Raw genomic sequence first — 25,733 nt, 5'->3', positions numbered from 1 at the left:
TGGATATGAACACACATGTACTCAATGACATGCTCGCTTACACATACGGACTTATACTTACACATACACACTAGATCTAACTCTCTTCTCTCACTCTCTCTTCTCTCTCCCTCTATTGTCATGAACTGTTTTATAATTGAATATGTTTCTTGTTCGTCTATATTTTTTATGTCTTCGTCTACATGTTTATATATGTTTACAACAAGAAAGGGGAAGATATCAGAATAGAGGCATTGGGGAATAATAACATATTGTACGGAATACATTTGTACTGTAGTGAAGCCGTCTCTATAGTAATGCAAGGTCTCTTTCATGATCATGCGAAACGTCAATTGCTGGGATGTGTTTTTCAATGCTGTTAAAGATAATTATGATGCAACTATGATAGTCGTGAATATTAAGGCTATACGCACTAGATGTTACACATATAGACACTCAACCATGCAAAGTGCCGGAGTTATTATTGATTTGGACAGCACACATTATAGTCTTACTGTTAGATGTTGTACACACTCTCACTACAGCATATCACATCCAATATCATACACTACTCAATTTACAACACACATATCTTGCCTGAATTTTCTAACATTGCTGGCATTGGCTCACAGGCAAACAGGCAAGGGAATAAAACAAATATTGCTGGAACTTATTTCTTGAATTCTAAATATCAGACATTTGAAAGCTCTAATTGTGGCAATCATAATACCTCTGATGGAAGTAACTTTACAAGCACTAATTATGGTCAATTTAGACTGAGAATATAGTATCTAGTTATGGTAATGGGTGAAATAAATATCGCCAGTTAAAATTGTAAAGGTTTAGCAGATTATAAAAAAAGAAGATCAGTCTTTACGTGGCTAAAAGAAACGGTAAAGGAAATCACAAATATTATGGACACATTAGAAATAGTGGATATTTGGAGACTAAACAACCCAGACCTAGTGAGATAAACATGGAGGAGACTTAATCAAGCTAGTCGATTTGACTACTTTTTTGTCATTTTCTCTCTTGCGTCAAAGGTAAAAAAAGTTCTAATAGGAGACAGAATGCGATCGGATCATCATCTAATTGGCCTTCACATAACTCTTATAGGATTTCCACGTGGATGGGGATATTGGAAATGTAATCAAAGTTTACTGGAGGACAACTTTATTTTTAACTAAGACAAAACAGCCACAGCATGATGGTAAACCCAGGGAGTTCTTTCAGAACAGGGCAGAATGCTTCATGAAACATTGCTGCGACAGTGGAAAAGTAAGTCAGCTAGCAAGGCATTGTAGTCATTTTATAACAGGTGATGATAAGCAGAAATAAGGGAGTACTAACTAACTCTCATAGTAGTTTATATGAGTTTCTCTTTCAAACAATCCGTTGGCCTCGTACACAGCCAATAGCTAACATTCGCCAAAGCAAACAAGCTACTGATAGTGCAACCGTAGTAACAGTACAGAAGATTAAAAATGATCAGGCCTACTGTACATATTACTGTAGAAATGATGGTTGAAAACTAGTATAGGTTGGATCTGTTACTGTTAAAATACAATAATTGTTATTCTTAACTGGAATAAACTCATTGACGAAAGATGCTTTTTGAGGCAAACACACTCACACAGTTCTGGGTTGCTCATCTACAGCAGGAAGCGGTCTCCTGCTTGACTGAGAAAGCAGTGGATGTTCTGGTCCAGTTTGGCACAGCATACCGTTGAAGTCGGAAGTTTACATACACTCTGGTTGGAGTCATTAAAACTCCTTGTTCAACCACTCCACAAATTTCTTGTTAACAAACTAGAGTTTTGGCAAGTCGGTTAGGACATCTACATCAAAGTAATTTCTCCAACAACTGTTTACAGAGAGATTATTTCACTTATAATTCACTGTATCACAATTCCAGTGGGTCAGAAGTTTACATACACTAAGTTGACTGTGGCTTTAAACAGCTTGGAAAATTCCAGAAAATGATGTCATGAATTTAGAAGCTTCTGGTAGGCTAATTGACATCATTTGAGTCAATTGGAGGTGTGCCTGTGGATGTATTTCAAGGCCTACCTTCAAACTCAGTGCCTCTTTGCTTGACATCATGGGAAAATCAAAAGAAATCACTCAAGACCTCAGAAAAAATGGTAGACCTCTCCACAAGTCTGATTCATCCTTGGGAGCAATTTCCAAACGCCTGAAGGTACCACATTCATCTGTACAAACAATAGTACGCAAGTATAAACACCATGGGACCACGCAGCAATCATACCGCTCAGGAAGGAGACGCGCTCTGTCTCTTAGAGATGAATGTACTTTGGTGCGAAAGTGCAAATCAATCCCAGAACAACAGCAAAGGACCTTGTGAAGATGCTGGAGGAAACCGATACAAATGCAAGTCCTATTTCAACATAACCTGAAAGGCCGCTCAGCAAGGAAGAAGCCACTGCTCCAAAACCACCATACAAAAAAGCCAGACTACGGTTTGCAACTGCACATGGGAACAAAGATCGTACTTTTTGGAGAAATGTCCTCTGGTCTGATGAAACAAAAATAGAACGGTTTGGCCGTAATGACCATTGTTATGTTTGGAAGAAAAAGGGGGAGGCTTGCAAGCAGAAGAACACCATCCCAACCATAAAGCACGGGTGTGGCAGCATCATGTTGTGGGGGCGCTTTGCTGCAGGAGGGACTGGTGCACTTCACAAAATAGATGGAATCATGAGGGAGGAAAATTAAGAGAATATATTGAAGCAACATCTCAAGACATCAGTCAGGAAGTTAAAGCTTGGTCGCAAATGGGTCTTCCAAATGGACAATGAACCAAAGCATACTTCCAAAATTGTGGCAAAATGGCTTAAGGACAACAAAGTCAAGGTATTGGAGTGGCCATCACAAAGCCCTGACCTCAATCCTATAGAAGATTTGTGGGCAGAACTGAAAAAGCATGTGCGAGCAAGAAGGCCTACAAGCCTGACTCAGTTACACCAGCTCTGTCAGGAGGAATGGACCAAAATTCACCCAACTTATTTTGGGACGCTTGTGGAAGGCTACCCAAAAAGTTTGACCCAAGTTAAACAATTTAAAGGCAATGCTAACAAATACTAATTGAGTGTATGTAAACTTCTGACCCACTGGGAATGTGATGAAAGCTGAAATAAATGATTCTCTCTACTATTATTCTGACCATTCACATTCTTAAAATAAAGTGGTGATCCTAACTGACCTAAAACAGGGAATGTTTACTTGGATTAAATGTCAGGAATTGTGAAAAACTGAGTTTAAATGTAATTGGCTAAGGTGTATGTAAACTTCCGATGTCAACTGTACCTATGCGAGTCAGTGTTCTCAACTCTGACATACTTTAAAAAACAAGTACAGAAAAAAGTTACGGCTGAGCATGACCTCAGTGTTGCAATGTCAAAAACGGAGCCCAGAATAGACATGCTTGTTGAAAACTTCAACCTGACACACACCTCTCATTAGGAGAATGTGTGTGTGTGTTTCTGGTCTACATCTGTGTGATGTGATCAATGAGTTTATTCCAATTCAGAATAAAAATGTATTGTATTTTACCAGCAACAGTTCCAACTTAGACTTTTCTTAGACTTTCTTTCAACAATAATTTATACAGTAAGATTTTTTAATTTTTTATTTATTTCACCTTTATTTTACTAGGCAAGTCAGTTAAGAACAAATTCTTATTTTCAATGACTGCCTAGGAACAGTGGGTTAACTGCCTGTTCAGGGGCAGAACGACAGATTTGTACCTTGTCAGCTCGGGGATTCGAACTTGCAACCTTTCAGTTAGTAGTCCAACGCTCTAACCACTAGGCTACCCTGTCTTGAGAAGTACAGTAGGCCTGATCACTTTTTCATCTGTACTGTTACTTAGGGTTCACTATCAAAAACTGAGCCTGTGTGTGTGTTCTGTTATTCATCTGTGTGATGTGATCAATCTGTTTTTTACAGTTCAGAATGAAAATGATTAATTGTATTTTAACAGCAACAGTTCCAACCTAGACAGATAGGTAAGAGTGTTTTTAATGGGGGAAAATAAACATGAATAGATATTTAGATATTTAATTTCATTGTTATTTGTTTTTGTCTATATTGCATTTGTTTAAGGCATAAGGGCAATGAAATGTACCGATATGTATATTTTGCATATTTTCCTAAGCTTAGGTCCCAGGTAAACACAGAATTTCTCATTTGGGTCCCAGGTTGAAAAAGTTTAAGAACCCCTGCACTAAACCTCTCTCCCTCTCTAAAAGCTTCACTTATTAAAAAGTTTTACTTGAACCCTTAATGGTTCCCAAGTAGACTACTAAGAAAAGCTCATCCATTGTTTAAAAATGGCCTTTTTCGATTAATTGAAAATTATACTTTTTTCAAAGTATCTTGCTGTTTCAAAACAAGAATTGCAAAGCTAGCTACAATTTCAATTTCATCCCCCTGAAAATATTGAACAAATATAACAACAAATATTATGGCTGAACTCTAATGTGCTGGTTGATAAAATACCTGTATTTATGGCAAAGATGTTTGAAAATTTGTATTTTGTTCTTAAATTATATTGTAAATTGGAATGGTGGAGTTATGTCCTTCGTGGAGTTTTCAGAATTGTACGGGAAGGTCTGCTCAATCCAAGAGTACAGCCAATTGATTACAGCATTACCTCAAAAATGGAAGAGGCAGGTGGCAGTGGGAAGAGGTATGGAACTGGTCTGTCTGCCAAATATAAAGGATCAAAACTGGCAGAGGAATAAAAATAGTATAAATAGGAAAGTATACCAGTTTCATTTGAGGACCAGGATGTTGACAACATTCTGCCCCTGAACAGGCAGTTAACCCACTGTTCCTAGGCCATCATTGAAAATAAGAATTTGTTCTTAACTGACTTGCCTAGTAAAATAAAGGTAAAATAAAAAAATATAAAAAAATATATAGATTGCAAAATAGTCGGGAAGAGATTTTTGATACACCGATTCCAGAGTACAGGGTTTACGAGCTGATATATAAAACAACGCAATATTCAAGACTTTGTGCTTTTCAGCTAAAAGTGTAATATAGAATTATTGCCACCAACAAAATGTTGAATATTTGGGGCATAAAATCATTGAAGCTCTGCAAATTTTGTTGTCAGGATACAGAATCAATAGAGCATTTATTTTGGTATTGCCCTCAGGTAGCCTGTTTCTGGTGTCAGGTTCAGGAATGGCTGAAAATACATAGCATTGATCTAGCAGTTGTTAATGCGAGTGTAGCAAAATGCTTGTGCTTTTAGTTCCGACTATGCAGTAAAATCTAACAACAAATCTAACAAATTAACAACAACTACCTTATACACACACAAATACACACAAATGTAAAGGGATGAATAAGAATATGTACATATAAATATATGGATGAGCGATGGCGTGCGGCATAGGCAAGATGCAGAAGATGGAGTAGAATACAGTATATACATATGAGATGAGTAATATAGTATATGTAAACATTTTTAAAGTGCCGTTATTTAAAGTGACTAGTGATACCTTTATTAAGTTTGTTTATTGAAGTGGCCAGAGATCTTGAGTCTGTATGTTGGCAGCAGTCTCTCAATGTTAGTGATGGCTGTTTAACAGTCTGATGGCCTTGAGATAAAAGCTGTTTTTCAGTCTCTCGGTCCTAACTTTGACGCACCGGTACTCACCTCACCTTCTGGATAATAGAGGGGTGAACAGGTAGTGGCTAGGGTGGTTGTTGTCCTTGATTATCTTTTTGGCCTTCCTGTGACATCGAGTGGTGTAGTCGTCCTGGAGGGTAGTTAGTTTGCCCCCGTTGTGCAGACCACACCACCATCTGGAGAGCCTTACGGTTGAGGGCAGTGCAATTGCCTTACCAGGCGGTGATACAGCCCGACAGGATGCTCTTGATTGTGCATCTGTAAAAGTTTGTGAGTGTTTTAGATGACAAGCCAAATGTCTTCAGCCTCCTGAGGTTGAAGAGGCGCTGTTGCGCCTTCTTCACCACGCTGTCTGTGTGGGTGGAACATTTCAGTTTGTCCGTGATGTGTATGCCGAGGAACTTAAAACCTTCCACCTGCTCCACTACTGTCCCGTCAATGTGGATGGGGAGGGTGCCCCTTCTGCTGTTTCCTGAAGTCCACGATCATCTCCTTTGTTTTGTTGACATTGAGTGAGAGGTTATTTTCCTGGCACCACACTCCGGGCCCTCACCTCCTCCCTGTAGGCTGTCTCGTCATTGTTGGTAATCAGGCCTACCACTGTAGTGTCGTCTGCAATCTTGATGATTGAGTTGGAAGCGTGCATGGCCACGAAGTCATGGGTGACCAGCGAGTGCAGGACAGGGCTGAGAACGCACTCTTGTGGGGTCACAGTGTTGAGGATCAGTGGGGTGGAAATGTTGTTCCCTACATTTACCACCTGGGGGCGGTCAGTCAGAAAGTCCAGGACCCAGTTGCACAGGGCAGGGTTGAGACCCAGGGTCTTGAGCTTGATGACGAGTTTGGAGGGTAGTATGGTGTTAAATGCTGAGCTGTAGTCAATGCACAGCTGATATGGTCATGGATATGGAGGTGATATTGTCCATGACTAGTCTCTCAAAGCACTTCATGATGACAGACGTGAGTGCAATGGGGCGATACTCATTTAGTTCAGTTACCTTAGCTTTCTTGGGGACAGGAACAATGGTGGTCATTTTGAAGCATGGACAAGACTGGGATAGGGATTGGTTGAATATGTTCGTAAACACACCAGCCAACTGGTCTGCACATGCTCTGAGGAAGCGGCTAGGGATGCCGTCTGGGCCGGCAGCCTTGCGACGGTTAACGCGTTTAAGTGTTTTACTCATGTTGGCCACGGTGAAGGAGAGCCCACAGGTTTTAGTAGCGGGCCGTGTCAGTGGCACTGTATTGTCCTCAAAGCGAGCAAAGACATCGGTGTCAGCAACGGGCTGGTTTTCTTTTTGTAATCTGTGATTGACTATAGACCCTGCAGCATACGCCTCGTGTTTGAGCCGTTGAATTGAATTGCGACTCTACTTTGTCTCTATACTGATGCTTTGCTTGTTTGATTGCCTTGCGGAGGGAATAGCTGCACTGTTTGTATTCAGTCATGTTTCCGGTCGCCTTGCCATGAGTAAAAGCGGTGGTTAGCGCTTTCAGTTTCGCACGAACGATGCCATCAATCCATGTTTTTTGGTTAGGGAAGGTTTATATGGTCACAGAGGGAACGACATCTCCAATAAACTTCCTAATAAACTCGCTCACCGAGTCGATGCTAGGCTATCGATAAACTTACACAAATGCTTGTCTAGCTTTGGCTGTAAAGCATATTTTGAAAATCAGAGATGACAGGGTGATAAGGCTAAGCTGTGTCTCAATATATTTCATTTGTGATTTTCATGAATAGGAATATTTTCTAGGAATATTTATGTCCGTTGCGTTATGCTAATTAGTGTCAGGCGATGATTACGCTCCCTCATGCGGGATGGGGAGTCATCAAATCTGTCGTTCTGCAACTGAACAGGCAGTTAACCCACTGTTCCTAGGCCGTCATTGAAAATAAGAATTTGTTCTTAACTGACTTGCCTAGTAAAATAAAGGTAAAATATTTTTTTAAATATCCCAGTCCACGTGTTCAAAGCAATCTTGAAGTGTGGAATCTGATTGGTCAGACCAGCATTGTATTGACCTGAGCACGGGTCTTTCCTGTTTTAGTTTCTGTCTATAGGCTGGGAGCAACAAAATGGGGAGGGATTGTGGAAGGGTTCTCGGATGGTTGATGGACAGCTATTGGGGATCTTGGAGGGTTCAGGTCCCCATGTTTTTGGCCTGGTGGAAGATCTGTTGATGTGCCCTTGGGCAGGGCATTGACCCTGGATATTTCGGTGTGTCGCTCTGAATGGGAGTCTGTTGGATGACTGGTGTGGTGTAGTTGTTGGATGACTGGTGTGGTGTAGTTGTTGGATGACTGGTCAAAGCAAGTATATTGTGTTTTGGGTATTCAAAAAAAAAAGGTAAAAAAAAAAATAAATAAAGGCATTGTTTCTTGCCTTATGCTGGACATCATTCACAAGTGATAATATATAAGTGATAGGCTAATATTGTCACCCATCACTAAATACTAAATAATATATGCGTGACATTTGTTTTGAATTTGAATGGACCATTACCAGTCACCTGTCTCGAAACAGAGGCAGCGTGAAAAAATACATGCACTTAAAAAGTGAATGGAGGGCGCTTTTCCCGTGGTTCATTTTCATGACAGCCAGGTAGGCTATACTCCTGTTGTAAAGATAAATATTAGAAAAGTTGAGAAATAAAAATATTGCAGGCCAAACCTATAGAAAGCTGATGGGATCCTCCTCTTTTTAATATTGGCCATCACTCTTGCAATTGCATAGCCTACAGAATGTTGCGCAACATGAGCTCAATGGGCTCTCATGAAGTGTTTGATTAGATTTTCGATTCCATTTGCATTGACATCAGAGTAATTAGAGGGACAATAGAGTGCCCAGTACCAGGCAGTTAGCAAGTTTGGTTGGCTACTAATGACCATCAGTAGCATCAGAGCTTGGAGAAGCCCAATCACCGTGACTAAAAGGACATGTGGAATTTGACTGCCTTCATTTACATTTACATTTACATTTAAGTCATTTAGCAGACGCTCTTATCCAGAGCGACTTACAAATTGGTGCATTCACCTTATGACATCCAGTGGAACAGTAGCGCATCTAAATCTTTTAAGGGGGGGGGGGGGGTGAGAGGGATTACTTTATCCTATCCTAGGTATTCCTTAAAGAGGTGGGGTTTCATGACTCACAACTCGTGATCTCCGGTGTGGTGGTAATATGGTCACCGCAATAGCCCTACCCAGGGAGATGAACTAGTTTTTGGGGACATACATGCCATAACTGGACAAGACCCTGACACAGGGGGACAATCACCTACCTGGAGGTGACAGCATTCCCTCCCACATATGCCCCCCTAGACAACTACGTCAAAACAACCAACAAAAACGGGTCACAACTCTTGCAGTTCTGTCACACACTGGGTCTGTACATAGTCAATGGTAGGCTTCGAGGGGACTCCTATGGTAAGTACACCTACAGCTCATCCCCAGGCAGTAGTACTGTAGATTACTTTATCACCGACCTCAACCCAGAGTCTCTCAGAGCGTTCACAGTCAGCCAACCAACACCGCTATCTGACTTATACCACAGCAAAATCACAATCTACTTGAAAAGAGCAATGCACAACCATGAGATATCGAGGCCGAACAAACCGGGCAGTGTAGTGTAGAGACCTACCAAAAAACTATTGGCCAACAACAAATTGGCCAACAATCCAATCCCTCCTAGACAACTTCCAGGACAAAATGTTTCCCTGCAATAGCTAAGGTGTAATCTTAGCAGTAGGAAACCTGAACATAATATTTGACCTAACAGCTAACATATTGCTAATCAAACAATTATTTTTATTAGCCACATACACAGCGTTGCAGATGTAATTGCAGCGTACAATGAACTGTTTAAGTTCTGAGCACCAACATTGCAGGTCAAAAATAGAAGTGAATGAAACAACAATAACCAGGGTAGAATGTCCTCCAGGGAATGTCTATAGGGGGAGCAGCAGAGGGGGAAGTGAGAAGTAAATTAAACAATAAAAAGAATAATAAATAAATATTTATAACTGTAACAATGATAAATGTCCATTTGGGGGTGGGGGCAGGGTAAATTACATCTCAAGGATGATCAATGGAAATTGGATGCACCTGAGCTCAATTTGGAGTGACATAGCAAAGGGGTGTGAATACTTATGTAAAATAGTTATTTCTGTATTCAATACCTTCGTAAAAATATCAAAAAACATGCTGTTGTCACATTCTCATTAGGGCTATTGTGTGTAATCCACTCAGTAACATAACAAAATGTGGAATAAGTCAAGGGATATGAATACTTTCTGAAGGCACTGTTTGTGGTCTGTCGTACGATATTTACTGTAGGTAAGAAACTAATTTGACATTTGCTCAGGACATTGTTTTCACTGAGGAAATGTTGGAGTCTGCTATTGATGATACTGCAGAGGATTTTTCCGAGCTTACTGTTGATGCAGATTCCACGGTAGTTATTGTGGTCAAATGTAGCTCTACTTTTGTGAATTTGGATGATCAGACCTTGCTTCCAAATACTGGGGAAGATGCCAGTCCGTTGAAGACTAAGAATAGCCCATTTGAATTTGTGGTCTGTATATTTTATTATTTAGTTTAGTATACCATCAACACCACAGGACTTTTTGGGTTGGAGGGTCTGCATTTTGTCCTGTAGCTCATCCAATGTAATTGGAGAATCCAGCTGGTTCTGGTAGTCTTTAAATATCTTATTCTAAGTTTGGCAAATGATCACGTACTGTATATGTGTTTGCGCCTGGTTCTTTGTTATATGGACAAAAAGGTTGGAGAAGTGGTTTATTGCAAAAATGTCTAACAACATGTTCTCACTTTGCCATTATGGTGTATTGGGTGTAGATGAGTGAAAAAAAAAGCTGTAACACAACACAATGTGCAATAAGTCAAGAGGTATGAATACTTTCTGAAGGCACTGGCACTGCCGTGGGGTGAGACAAGGATGCACCTTGAGCCCAACCCTCTTCAATAAATATATATATATATTTGTCTAACAACAATGAATTGGCGAGGGCACTAGAACAGTCTGCAGCATCCGGCCTCAACTTACTAGACTCTGAAGTCAAATGTTTACTGTATGCAGATGATTTGCTTCTGTCCCCAACCAATGAGGGCCTACAGCAGGGATCATCAACAAGATTCAGCCGAGGGAGGGGTCATTTGGTTCTTGAGCGGATGGTCGGAACGTTATTACAAATCATTTGTAGACTAACAATTGACCACAAGAAGCCCAAACAGATATATTTGACTAAAACATAATAATTTCAAACCTTGCTTACATTTGTATACGATCACCCTTTTATGTGCGGCAGTACTTAAATTAAATCACTTGGAGCTGATCTGCTGGTGTTTTTACAGTATTTTATGTCCAACATTTGTATTTTTTTTAAGTTAGTTTTGCTCATACAACTTGGGGGGACAATTCGATCCATGGGCCGCCGGTTGGGAAACTCTGGCCTACAGCATCACCTAGATCTTCTGCACAGATTCTGTCAGACTTGGGCCCTGACAGTAAATCTCACTAAGACAAAAATAAAGGTGTTCCAAAAAATGTCCAGTTGCCAGGACAATTCTATCTAGACACCTTTGCCCTAGAGCACACAAAGAATTATACCTACCTCGGCCTAAACATAAACACCATAGGTAACTTCCACAAGGCTGTGAACAAGAGACAAGGAAAGAAGTGCTTTTCATGCCATCAAAAGGAACATAAAACTCAACATCCCAATTAGGATCTAACTAAAAATACTTAAATCAGTTATAGTACCCATTGCTCTCTATGGTTTTGAGGTCTGTGGAGCACTCACCAACCAATAATTCACAACATGGGAAACTGATCCTTCATGTACAATGCAAAACATCAAACAATGCATGCACAGAGCAGAATTAGGACTGTACCCGCTAAATATTAAATTCCATAAATAACTGTTAAATTCTACAACCACAAAGCCCCCACCTACAGAGATGAACCTAGAGAAGAGTCCCCTCAGCCAGCTGGTTCTGGGGCTCTGTTCAGAAGCACAAACAGACCCCACAGAACCCCAGGACAGCAACACAATTAGACCCCCCCCCCTCCTAAAAAATATATAAAAAATAACCCTTTGACACACTGGAAAGAATCAAACAAAAAACTGAGCAAACTGGAATAGTATCTGGCCCTAAACAGAGAATACACAGTAGCAGAATACCTGACCACTGTGACTGACCCAAAATTAAGTAAATCCTTGACTATGTAGACTCTGTGAGAGAGAGAGCCAGGTATGCCTATGTGCCCACTGCCCAAATAAATGAGGTGGAAACTCAGCTACACTTCCTTACCTATTGCCAAAGTTATGACCATATCACAGACACATATTTCCCACAGATTACACAGATCCACAAAGAATGTGAAAACAAATCAAACATTGATAAACCCCCATATCTGTTAGGATAAATACCCCAATGTGCAGTCACAGCAGTGAGATTTGTGACCCATCGCCATGAAAACAGAGCAACCAGTGGAGCACAAACAACATTGTAAATACAACCAATATTTATCTGTGTACTTATCTTCCCCTACTATTCATACTACAACTATGTGCACAATGTTAAAAACAGTGTACAAAGCTGATAATATTACATTTGAAATATATTTATCCCTTTGAAACCTTTATGAGTGCAATGTTAACTGTATATTATTTAATGTTTTTTATGTGCTTTTTTGTTTCTTCTCACTTTTGTTAATGGTTTATTTCACTTGCTTTAAAGCCACTTTGAATTGAGAGAGAGAACTTTGGGTGGGTGTTATTGGGATGATGATGTGCCCCACCCTGGCCAGACATGAGCCACTCTACTGTCTGGCTTTTTCAGCTACTCAAGGGATCAGGGAGGGAAAAAAAAAGAAAGAGGAAAAACAAACAAAAAAAGAAATTAATTAATTAATTGAAGTCAATTCCCAGAAATCCCCAATAGTCTTTGTGGCCTGGACGTGGGTAACTCTCTCCTCTCAGTTGGGCGGCTAGTGATGATGTTATTGAGTGATGATGTCATTGTTGAGTCTCTGGGGAAAGAGGGCTAGGGAGTAGACCTAAGACGAGGAGCACGGGCACAACAACCCACAGATAAGTGGACTGCATCGTAAAAGTGGAAAGTTACTTCCTTTTTTCGTGCCCTCAATCTAAACATACACGTGCACGCGTGTACACATACACAGTCCTTACTCTGCAAGGAGGTGCTGCCGCTCCTGCCGGAGTGTCTGATTCTTCTCCTGCAGCCGTCTGTTCTCTGCCTCCAGGTCAGCGCTGTGCTCCAGAGTGTGGGCTATCATCTCCCTGTTGAGATCCACAGGGGCAGGGTGCAGCTCCACTGCACCCATGTTCACCTACACATAGAGAGATGGTTGGGAAAGTAGAGGGAGAGAGAAACAGACAGAAACAGACAGAGAGGTGGTTGGGAAAGTAGAGGGAGAGAGAGAAACAGACAGAAACAGACAGAGAGGTGGTTGGGAAAGTAGAGGGAGAGAGAGAAACAGACAGAAACAGACAGAGAGGTGGTTGGGAAAGTAGAGGGAGAGAGAGAAACAGACAGAGAGGTGGTTGGGAAAGTAGAGGGAGAGAGAGAAACAGACAGAAACAGACAGAGAGGTGGTTGGGAAAGTAGAGGGAGAGAGAGAAACAGACAGAAAGAAAGAGGGGAAAAAGATTAAGTGAAGTTCTCTTCTTGAGTGTGTGCCTGTGTGTTTATGCAAAGTGTTAGTAGGTGTGTGGTGTGTGTGAGGAAACAATATCAGTGTGGGATTCACTACTATCGCTTTAGAACCCACTACAGAACAAGCACCCAGCTCTCTACACACCCAAACGGGCATTCAGCAGCAAGGAAGCAGCCTCTCAGCACAAGAGGAACTCAAAGTTGTTTATCAGAATGGAGTGCTTTAGAGGAGATACTAGACTTTCAGGATCTAGGCCTCGGTGGCTTGAAGACAAGACTTAAAGTTCCAAAGCTCCCTCTCTCTCGCTTCATCTCACTTACTCCTTGGTGAGAGGGAGTGACGTAGGGAAAGAGAGGAGAAAGGCAAGAAGGAGGTGAGACTGAATAGGGAAAATAAATGCTCCAAGCTTTTTCTAGTCTCCTGTCTTGTCCCACTCACCATCCCCACTCCTTCTAAACAAGGTATAACAGTCAACTTAATTCATCGGTCCAGACACATCTAGCTACAGTACTGTACCTCCTAGGGGCTCTTGACTGACGTGTCATTATGGGGCGTCCCACAATCGTCATTCTCTGTTTTTATACACTAATAACACAGGAATGCCTGTACATGCACACAGTGAACATCCATTGATCTGAGCGCATAGACAGAGAGCTGTCAAATATAGGGGGACTTTCAAAAAGGATAAGAAAATAAGTCATCAAATGGTGCCAAGGTGAGGTCATCAAACAGAGACAGGGTGGGAGTTGGTTTACTGCATTTCCCTCTCTTTCTGTAACATGTTGAACATGTTGAACACACTTCTAAGCTTCACTCTCTCAGGTAATGAGGTAGCCCGCTGTGTGTCTGCTGTTGTTTCCTGAAGGATACAGACTGGTTGTACAGTGAGTGTTCCTTATAAACCTGTCAGCTTGAGGGGGGCTGTCTATGCTTCTGGCTAGCCGTCTCCCATCTTTCACCCTCCTACAAATGGGCACTTGTCTGGGTCATATCTACTAACCTATAGGCATCCAAAAAAGCACCTTTAAAATCTGTACGGCAAAGTGACCTGTGACGGTCCTTACTAGTGCATGTAGCTATAACAAAGTGGAAATGTAGCTACAGTAGTAACTCAATCACATCAATTGAGTTATGCTAGCTAATATGTGGTCAAAGATTGTGATGTTGTTGAGGTCAAGGTGGCTGGAGTAGCTTACTGAATGACATAACGCACAGCTCCACCCTCTCTCTCAGTCACTCTTTCCTTCTCTATGAAGTGGTCTAAATACCGGATGGCGCTAGCTGGATGAATTAGCTAGCTAGCTATGTTAGGTAGTTAGGCCATGGCTTGTAGTATCTTATATTGGTTTCTCACAGTCATAGACTGAATTGTACATATACTTACAATTATAAAATCAATCATAAATAATGAACAAATGGTAAAATCCTAAACTAGCAAAACACCTGAGTAGTCAGGGTTTGAGTGAGGCCAGGGTGCCAGGGACAACATATTCCAGAACTGTTTATACGAAGCAGATGTAGATGGACAGTAGGTCTGCTGTGGTTACAGAGAAGTGCTTAATGCGCTTGAGGAGGAACTGCTTCCTGCTGGTACTTGTGGTCATGGTGTCAACCTGGCTGCTCCAGCGCAGGTCCTGCTGGACAGTGAGACCCAGCACCCTGAACTTTGATGTCTATGACAGGGGGACACCATTGATGAAGAGGGGGTGGTGCAGGCTGGGTTTTCAGAGAAGATGACATGCATCACTACACATTTATTCTCATTGAGAAGCATGTCATTGGTAGCGGTCCAGGTGCTGAGATCATCCAGTTCCCTCTGCATTGATGATGGTTGCTGCAGTTTCGTGGTTTCAAGCAGATTCATGTCATATTTTGACACGGTTGGCAGCTTCATGTGAAGCATCATTGATGAGGGCAAGGAAAATGACAGGGTCAAGGAAGGTCAGAGATTAGAAGGTCAGAGATTAGAAGGTCAGCTAGCAATAATGCAACAAGGATGCATCCACCAGATGCGGAAGCAATTGAGCCTTGGGACGAGGTTACGGTTAACGATAGGTAGCGAACAGGCTAATAGTTAATTAGCTAGCTAGCTAGCTAGATAGATAGATAGATAGATAGATAGATTCCCAATATTTCACCATTAAACGTAGCTAGGTTTATGTAATGTTCCCTCGAGCTATCAAGCATTATTTCATGATAACATTTGGTAGGTAGAAAACCAGAGAAGGCTGGTGGGAGGAGCTACAGTATAGGAGGATGGGCTCATTCTAAGGTATGGAATGGAATAAATGGAATGGTATCAAATGCATCAAATTAATTGAGGCTGTTCTCAACCGTATCTAATGGCAAAAAAAGAGCTTCTGGATATCAAGACAGCGATCACTCACCTCAGATTAAACAAATATTTTTTAATTCAACAAGCAGGACATTCTCCTAACACCCGACAAGGCCAACATCCCAGTTATCTGCAAGAGGAAGAGATGCAGGTATAGAGGACACAGAGTGGGATGCCTCGTGAGGATCTTCAGAAGCGAGTGGAAAAGCTGCCTTTGCTGTCAATATTACTCGCCAATGTGCAATCATTGGACAAAAAATTTGATGTAAAATGGGGGGGGTCTGTGCATATTTGTAAACAACAACTCATGCACGAAATTTGAGGAAGTCTCTTGATTTTGCTCGCCTGAAGTAGAGTATATTGTGATAAATTGCAGGCCACACTACTTGCCTAGAGAGTTCTCAACTATACTTTTCATGGCAGTTTATTTACCACCACAGACAGATGCTGGCACTAAGACCACACTCAGTCAGCTGTATAAGGAAATAAGCCAACAGGAAACCACTCACACAAAGGCGGCGCTCCTAGTGACCGGAGACTTTAATGCAGGGAAACTTAAATCAGTTCTACCCAATTTCTATTAAAATGTTAAATGTGCAACCACAGGGAAAAAAATTCTAGATCACCTGTACATCACACACAGAGACGCGTACAAAGCTCTCCTTCGCCGTCTATTTGGTAAATCCAACCACAACTCTATCCTCCTGATTCCTGCTTACAAGCAGCAATTAAAGCAGGAATCAACAGTAACTCGGTCTATAAAAAAGTGGTCAGATGAAGCAGATGCTAAACTACAGGACTGTTTTGTGATCACAGACTGGAACATGTTCCGGGATTCTTCCGATGGCATTGAGGAGTACACCACATCAGTCACTGGCTTTATCAATAAGTGCATCGAGGACGTCGTCCCCATAGTGACTGTACGTACACACCCCAACCAGAAACCATGGATTACAGGCAACATTCGCACTGAGCTAAAGGGTAGAGCTGCCGCTTTCAAGGTGCAGGACTCTTATAAGACAAGGTGATGGAAGCTTATAAGAAATCCTGCTAAGCCCTGCGACGAACCATCAAACAAGCAAAGCGTCAACATAGGGCTAAGATTGAATCATACTACACCGGCTCCGATGCTCATCTTATGTGGCAGGGCTTGCAAACTATTACAGACTACAAAGGGAAGCACAGCCGCGATCTGCCCAGTGACAAGAGCCTACCAGACGAGCTAAATCACTTCTATACTCGCTTCGAGGCAAGCAACACTCAGGCATGTATGAGAGCATCAGCTGTTCCAGACGACTGTGTGATCACGATCTCCATAGCCGACGTGAGTAAGACCTTTAAACAGGTCAACATTCACAAGGCTGCGGGCCAGATGGATTACCAGGACGTGTGCTCCGGGCATGTGCTGGCCAACTGGCAGGTGCCTACACTGACATTTTCAACATGTCCCTGATTGAGTCTGTAACACCAACATGTTTTAAGCAGACCACCATAGTCCCTGTGCCCAAGAACACAAAGGCAACCTGCCTAAATGACTACAGACCTGTAGCACTCACATCCGTAGCCATGAAGTGCTTTGAAAGGCTGGTAATGGCTCACATTAACACCATTATCCCAGAAACCCTAGACCCATTCCAAATTGCATACCGCCCAAAAAGATTCACAGATGATGCCTTCTCTATTGCACTCCACACTGTCCTTTCCCACCTGGACTAAAGGAACACCTATGTGAGAATGCTATTCATTGACTACAACTCAGCGTTCAACACCATAGTACCCACAAAGCTCATCACTAAGCTAAGGATCTTGGAACTAAACATCTGCCTCTGCAACTGGATCCTGGACTTCCTGATGGGCCGCCCCCAGTTGGTGAGGGTAGGTAGGAACACGCTGATCCTCAACACTGGAGCCCCACAGAGGTGCGTGCTCAGTCCCCTCCTGTACTTCATGTTCACCCACGACTGCATGGCCAGGAACGACTCCAAATGATTGTGGACAACAGGAAAAGGAGGACCGAACACGCCCCCATTCTCTTCGATGGGGCTGTAGTGGAGCAGATTGAAAGCTTCAAGTTCCTTGGTGTCCACATCACCAACAAACTAGAATGGTCCAAACACACCAAGACAGTCGTGAAGAGGGCATGACAAAGCCTATTCCCCCTCAGGAAACTAAAAAGATTTGGCATGGGTCCTGAGACCCTCAAAAGGTTCAACAGCTGCAACATCGAGAGCATGGTTGCATCACTGCCTGGTACGGCAATTGCTTGGCCTCCGACCACAAGGCACTACAGAGAGTAGTGCGTACGGCCCAGTTCATCACTGGGGCTAAGCTGCCTGCCATCCAGGACCTCTACACCAGGTTGTGTCAGAGGAAGGCCCTAAAAATTGTCAAAGACCCCAGCCACCCCAGTCATAGACTGTTTTCTCTACTACCACATGGCAAGCGGTACTGGAGTGCCAAGTCTAGGACAAAAAGGCTTTTCAACAGTTTTTACCCCCAAGCCATAAGACTCCTGAACAGGTAATCAAATGGCTACCCGGACTATTTGCATTGTGTGCCCAACCTCTCTTTACGCTGCTGCTGCTACTCTCTGTTTATCATATATGCATAGTCACTTTAACTATACATTCATGTACATACATGCGGGAGCACCAACCACTGCTCCTACACATTGGCTAACCGAGCTATCTGCATTGTGTCCCGCAACCCACCACCCGCCAACCCCTCTTTTACGCTACTGCTACTCTCTGTTCATCATATATGCATAGTTACTCTAACCATATCTACATGTACATACTACCTCAATCAGCCCAACTAACCGGTGGCTGTATGTAGCCTCGCTACTTTTATAGCCTCGCTGCTGTTATTTTTCACTGTCTTTTTACTGTTGTTATTTATTTCTTTACTTACCTATTGTTCATCTACTACCATTTGTGCACTATTGGTTAGAGCCTGTAAGTAGGCATTTCACTGTTTTAGTCGGCTTACGTGACAAACTTTGATTTAATATGATTAGAAGATTAAAGAAGAGAGGTCAATCTTGAGGATAGAGCTTGCTCAAAAGGGGTGCTTGCAAGTTCACCGTGCTTACTCAATAACTATTTTGGCCTCTATTTTATTCGCCTCTATTTACTCTCAGATTCATAAATGCTAATTAGCATCAAAGTAGACATCATGCAAAACTACAAATCCCTGCAAGCTCCTGCACGTAATCTTTAGTAAATAAGAGTCTGGTAGCAGCAGTTGTGATGTGTGTGTGTGTGTGCGTGTGTGTGCGTGTGCATGTGCGTGTGCGTGTGTGTGTGTGTGTGTGTGTGTGTGTGATATGACTGGTTTCACATTTGTTTCCACAAGTTAAAATAGATCTAAAACAAGTGTAATTTTATATTTACAATCCCCTTATCCAAACAGATTACTCATTTACCTAGGTCTTATTAATAGCTCTTATCAAGTTGTAAATTACAGTGCATGGAGAATGGTGTTATTTCTATCAGAAAAAAGAAAGTTGATGTTTTTCCACTTGGAACCGATAGGTTGCTGGACCTTATTCATAGTTTCATCACGTGTAAAGGTGGTGGAATTATGAGAGAATTAATACATGCATTTCCACATACTTAAATTCAAGAGGGACGTGTGTAAAAAAAGGAATTAAGTTAATTTTACGTATGCATACCTCAGGTCCAAATTCCCCCCCCATAGAAAAAGAGGATGCAATGCCTCATGATGAGTTGGGAAACCAGAAGGTGGTGAGGTGCTAAATCTTTGCTGGGCTGTGTTGGGGTCGTTGACCCACTGTAATAAAGGTTGGCGTCTTCAAAAGCTCTCATTAAATGCTTGTCATTTTTGTCTAGGCCAGAGTTGTCCTGGCAGGCCACACAGCTGTTTTCTCCTGGCACGGTGAACCTGATCGTGTCAAAGTAGACACTCCTCATCATCACCGTTCTCTCTATTTTTCCCTTCCTGCTCTCTGTTGGTCTCTTTCTCCCCGTGTATTCTCTCTCACAAAGAAGAAGAAAACACAAGCAGAAATCAGACTTGTGACGAAACCTGCACACCACACTTTTCAGAAAATACTCAGGCCCAGTCACAGTAAAATGAAGGAAATCTGAACACAAGTTTGTGAGAAGTTATATGTGCACAGTGTTCCTCATTCTTACTGTGACTAGACCATGCTAGTTCACTCTTATACAGTATTTAAATAACTTGCACAATGCTAGTTCACTCTTATACAGTATTTAAATAACTTGCACAATGCTAGTTTATTCTGACTTCTGCAAGTAATTTCAATTTTGGACAAACTGTTGTCCAATATTTGACATTTCTTTCCACCAGTGTTTGTATTTCATGGTACTAAAATCAATGTTTAATTCCTGTAAGGATTTCATTGTGTTTGGAGATCACTGATTTAGTTTATATGTTATTCAATACTTTGGCTTGCTGAATAGGGCCCTTTATACAGCTCTGCCTCATTCATTTCTCAATAAACAAAGTTATGCTCTTCTGTTTTCAATATAGAGCATAATATGTTATTGTTCACTAACTATATAGCTTTCAACACTCAAAAACATGACAACACAAAGCTAAAACACCACAATGCACATTAACCCCCCTCAGACTCCCTGTCCTTGTTTTGTGTGATTGCTAACCTAAGCGCTGCCATCGGCCTTGGTGTTGCCAAACAGCCGATGTAACGGCTGTGAAAGAGCCCCAACAACGAGGGCTGATTACGACATGGCCATGTAAATCAGCACTTTAACAATGCACTAATGGCTTCAGGATTCAGAGGAGACCACCCAGGTTATATTGAAAGACAGCTTCCCAACCTCGTAAAAATAAGACCAAAATGAAGATGTTACTGACTGATCCTATGCAGGCTGAGCCCCACAGCCTGAGAGTCTATGAAACTGTAGGCGTGCTTAATAAGAGATGATAAAAGTAATTTGCAGAGTTTCAAATGAGAGAGCTGTTTAACTAGAGGGTGTTTGTACACAGGTCTGTGTGAGTGACCGTTACATGTCTGAACGCGCAATATGAATCTGAGCAAAGGTTTAGAAAGTGTACGTGTGTTCAGGGAATGACGTGTCACACTGAGTAACACTTAAGGCTTTGTTCTTACTTTAGCTCTAACCCCCTTCACTTCTTTCGTCAGATCTCCCCCTTCACCCCCGTGCCAGGGCAGCGTGTCAGTCAGCTCAGTGTGGCTAATCACAGGTCAGTCTATCTATACTGTAAAGTACAGTACATCTCTGTGACCCCGTGGTTCAACCCTGGTTCACATTACTCTGCCTGTAAGATGTGCTGTTTCATTTATCACTATAATGATAGGTTAGGGGAGTAGAAGAGGTCATAATAGCATGGTGTAAACTATAACCCTTGTGTACACTAACACGCTGAGCATTGCTGACAAGTCAGAGTGAGCCCTGAAGTCGACTGCAGCTTGGCTACTCCTGTTCTGGGCCTCTTGTATTCAGTTGGTTTTGCAGCTCATTATATTTTGAAGATCATTATGTGCACATTTGTTTCTCTGCTCCCTCTCATTCTGACGACAAACTGTTTCCTTGACACAAGTCCTTCTTGCCAGTGACCAATGTAATGTGTTTAGGCTATGTTGGGTCCATATTGTCCTGTGAGTGGGTGTTTAAAGCCCTGGGGGCCAGGTCACTGGGCGTCCTGGGACCCCTGTCCTGGTAGAGAGAGGGAGGGCTGGAGGGTAAGAAGCTCTGTTAGCAGGGGCCATAAATAACCTGTTTATGAACTAGGGCCGGCTCCATCTAAGACGATGTGAGACAAAAGATCACAACACTAATGCAAACAATGAGTATGGTTACATAATGTGATTATTGTGAAAAGTCAGATGAATATAATAGTTCAAATTAAAACGTTTACATGCTTTGGAAGAAGAACGATTTCCTTAATAATCCTGTTTACATGGACACATCTGAAATCAGGTTACCTGATGGCACTCTGATAAATGCCGAAAATCACCAAGCAAACTAAACATTCTACCACAGCAACCATGTTATTTTTGGGACATATAAAGCTTGTATGTGAAAACTACTTCTAAGATGCATACATTCAGTTGTTCTGAACTCACTTCACTCACGCTAGAGGGAGGCTCGCCCGGCTGGCGCCAACACATGAGCAGATCATATACACTGCTGGAACACCGATTAAGGTGTTTATATGTCCTAATAATTCGAAAGACTGCCCTGAAAACCAGGTGTTTTAATCGGCGTAAGTTTACTTTGATTTTGACCTTATGCCAATTAAGATAAGCAGAGTAAGGTGTTTACATGACTATTGCATAATCTGCCTACTGGCATAATCAGTTTAATATCAAATTATTACTGTGCATGTAAACGTACTCAGTGTGTGTGTGTGTGTGTGTGTGTGTGTGTGTGTGTGTGTGTGTGTGTGTGTGTGTGTGTGTGTGTGTGATGCACACCGTGAAAAACAAAACATATTTCAGACTTGTTGAGCAGAACAGCCATTCTTTCAGGAACTGTTGATTTCTCCATCTCAGAAAATCCCCAAAGGATCACCACATCGTATTATACTAGAAGAGGTGCAGAAAGACGGACAGGATGAAGTCTCCGTGGAAAGACGGACAGGATGAAGTCTCCGTGGAAAGACGGACAGGATGAAGTCTCCGTGGAAAGACCGACAGGATGAAGTCTCCGTGGAAAGACCGACAGGATGAAGTCTCCATGGAAAGATGGACAGGATGAAGTCTCCATGGAAAGACAGACAGGATGAAGTCTTGCTTCTCTCATTCCTTTACTTTTCTTTTCCTTCTGAGACGCAGTGATAAAGCTAAAGGTCAAAGTCTATGCCGTGTGCCAGGCCTTGCCAGGGTGTGGGGCAGATAACTGGGCAGGACCAGAACTGCCATCCTGTGTGACAGATATAGGCTACCCTTTCACAGAGAGCGGGGGTATTGAAAAAAAGGCCTCCTTTCAGACAGAGCAAACACATCTTTCTGTTTTCATGTGGAATTTGTTAACTTGTGAATTGTGCATTTGCATATTGCTAGTGCTGTGAACACACTTCATAGCACATATATACTTGCTATTCAATAGGGAAATTTGCATTCACCTGTCTGGTTATTTCTGTAAGTGAATATAACGAAAAGGAAGCAAGGATACAAGGGAAGGTAGGTCAAGGGGAGGAAGGTCAAGGGAAGGAAGGTCAAGGGGAGGAAGGTCAAGGGGAGGAAGGTCCTTCAGAAAATTGAGATGCATCTCTGTGAGGAATTGTTGCAAGGAAACACTATAGACCAGGTATATTTTCTACGAATATTGAACAGTCCAAGTACATGACATCCTTGAGAAATGTATGAGATTCATGTTGAAATGTACACTTACACTGTGTAAGCAATAGGGAAAGGAGAACAGAAGCCATGGATTTGACGGAAGGCAACCTAGTGGTTAGAGCGTTGGGCCAGTAACCGAAAGGTTGTTGGATCGAATCCCCGAGCTGACAAGGTAAAAGTCTGTTGTTCTGCCCCTGAACAAGGCAGTTAACCCCCTGTTCCCTGGTAGGCCGTCATTGTAAATAAGAATTTGTTCTTAACTGACTTGCCTAGTTAAATAAAGGTTACATTTCAGAATACAAAAAAACTAAAAAGAACTAAGCTAATGGATACCACACACATTTGTAAATGTTTGTAAAAATATCCTATTAAATTAGATACATGGCCTTGATATGCATAATCCATTCACATACAAAATTACTTATACATACCATACATTCCCCAGCCTTATTACCCCAACCCGCTATGTCCAGATTTACAAACACATCTTCCACACTCAGAATATACCTCCCCACTTTGTAGTTTAACACACAACTGCCATACACACACATCCTTAAGAAATATATCCTCAAAGAAAACATGTTCCATGTGCTCTCTCAATACAGGTGTAACAGCCAACATACTGTATATGTACACCCATCCGCCATACAGTGCCCATATGCCCATCACACAGACACACTTCCATTATTCCCCTGTCTTATACATCCGACACAGATAAATCCCAGCGGTAGCGTGCGGAGTACAGCTTAGGACAATACGCCAGGGCTCAGTTTTATTGGAGAGAATGAAATGCATAGAAATAGAATGAATAGAACAGGAGTCCCAAACAAGTGAAAAAATATTTGCCTGTTCTATTCGTTGTATTTATATGCAACCTATCCGATAGGCGAAATACAGGTAGATAACTTTTGAAAAACTGGGCCCAGGCTTTTCTTTACCAGCTTCTCCTGTCAGCCCCCCTCACATCAATAACAGAGTAAGGAATCACAGTATGAGAGGAACAGACGGGGGTGAGGGGAGGGTAATAGCCTAAGGAAAAGAGCAGGGAGCCTGTTGAAGTAGAGGGGGGAAGACTGGAGTTGGGATACCTACTTTTTCTATATGGTATCTAGATCTTTGTAGTATGGCTGCCCACAGTACACACCCACACCACTCTGCTTCAATCAGAGGCATAAACTAGTGCTAATCAGTGTAAGTGTCTGAGGGGATTCCCTTGTGTGTGTGTGTGTGTGTGTGTGTGTGTGTGTGTGTGTGTGTGTGTGTGTGTGTGTGTGTGTGTGTGTGTGTGTGTGTGTGTGTATATATATATATATATATATATATATAGAGAGAGAGAGAGAGAGAGACCTAGTCCAGACAGTCAGTGCCCAGAACAGAAGGTCAGCAGCAGGGAGGGGAGGTGGGATGTAGGACTGGAGACAAAGGGATAGGGACATGACCCCAGTGCAAATGGAAACACATAGTGGGCATAGAGGGGAACAAGGCATTCCTTATGGGAGCATCCAACTGAATGTCCTGAAGTCACCCTGGTTACACTGGGAGCATCCAACTGAATGTCCTGAAGTCACGCTGGTTACACTGGGAGCATCCAACTGAATGTCCTGAAGTCACCCTGGTTACACTGGGAGCATCCAACTGAATGTCCTGAAGTCACCCTGGTTACACTGGGAGCATCCAACTGAATGTCCTGAAGTCACCCTGGTTACACTGGGAGCATCCAACTGAATGTCCTGAAGTCACGCTGGTTACACTGGGAGCATCCAACTGAATGTCCTGAAGTCACCCTGGTTACACTGGGAGCATCCAACTGAATGTCCTGAAGTCACGCTGGTTACACTGGGAGCATCCAACTGAATGTCCTGAAGTCACCCTGGTTACACTGGGAGCATCCAACTGAATGTCCTGAAGTCACGCTGGTTACACTGGGAGCATCCAACTGAATGTCCTGAAGTCACCCTGGTTACACTGGGAGCATCCAACTGAATGTCCTGAAGTCACGCTGGTTACACTGGGAGCATCCAACTGAATGTCCTGAAGTCACCCTGGTTACACTGGGAGCATCCAACTGAATGTCCTGAAGTCACCCTGGTTACACTGGGAGCATCCAACTCCCAAGTGAATGTCCTGAAGTCACCCTGGTTACACTGGGAGCATCCAACTCCCAAGTGAATGTCCTGAAGTCACCCTGGTTACACTGGGAGCATCCAACTCCCAAGTGAATGTCCTGAAGTCACCCTGGTTACACTGGGAGCATCCAACTCCCAAGTGAATGTCCTGAAGTCACCCTGGTTACACTGGGAGCATCCAACTCCCAAGTGAATGTCCTGAAGTCACCCTGGTTACACTGGGAGCATCCAACTCCCAAGTGAATGTCCTGAAGTCACCCTGGTTACACTGGGAGCAGGGACACAATGAACTCATTCATAAAGGCAAAGTCTACTTGATAATCTATACATCCTTTGGTTTTCCAAAAAGTTAAGCAATTTCATCCATACTGTGATATAAGAAACTTTAAGGAAAATGACCCTGTTGCAGAGTCCACAAGGTGAAACCCCATTAATTGCTTAATATACAGTACACATTACAACAGACATGATTTAGTAGAGAGTATATCCATACTGTGATATAAGAAACTTTAGAAAATGATTTAGTAGAGAGTACACATTATTAAACCCCAGGATTGCTTAATAGACATATATTATTACAACAGACATGATTTAGTAGAGAGTATAT

General features: G+C 42.3%; 1 pseudogene; it reads right to left on the bottom strand.

Annotated features, from left to right (window-relative positions):
- Positions 1-25,733, bottom strand: part of LOC115117858 (DNA repair protein XRCC4-like) — a 52,253-nt pseudogene that overhangs the window by 11,394 nt on the left and 15,126 nt on the right.

The sequence above is a fragment of the Oncorhynchus nerka genome, linkage group LG27, assembly GCF_034236695.1.
Source record: "Oncorhynchus nerka isolate Pitt River linkage group LG27, Oner_Uvic_2.0, whole genome shotgun sequence".
In the NCBI taxonomy this organism is placed as follows: Eukaryota; Metazoa; Chordata; class Actinopteri; order Salmoniformes; family Salmonidae; genus Oncorhynchus; species Oncorhynchus nerka.
This window is presented reverse-complemented; position numbering and strand designations above follow the sequence as displayed.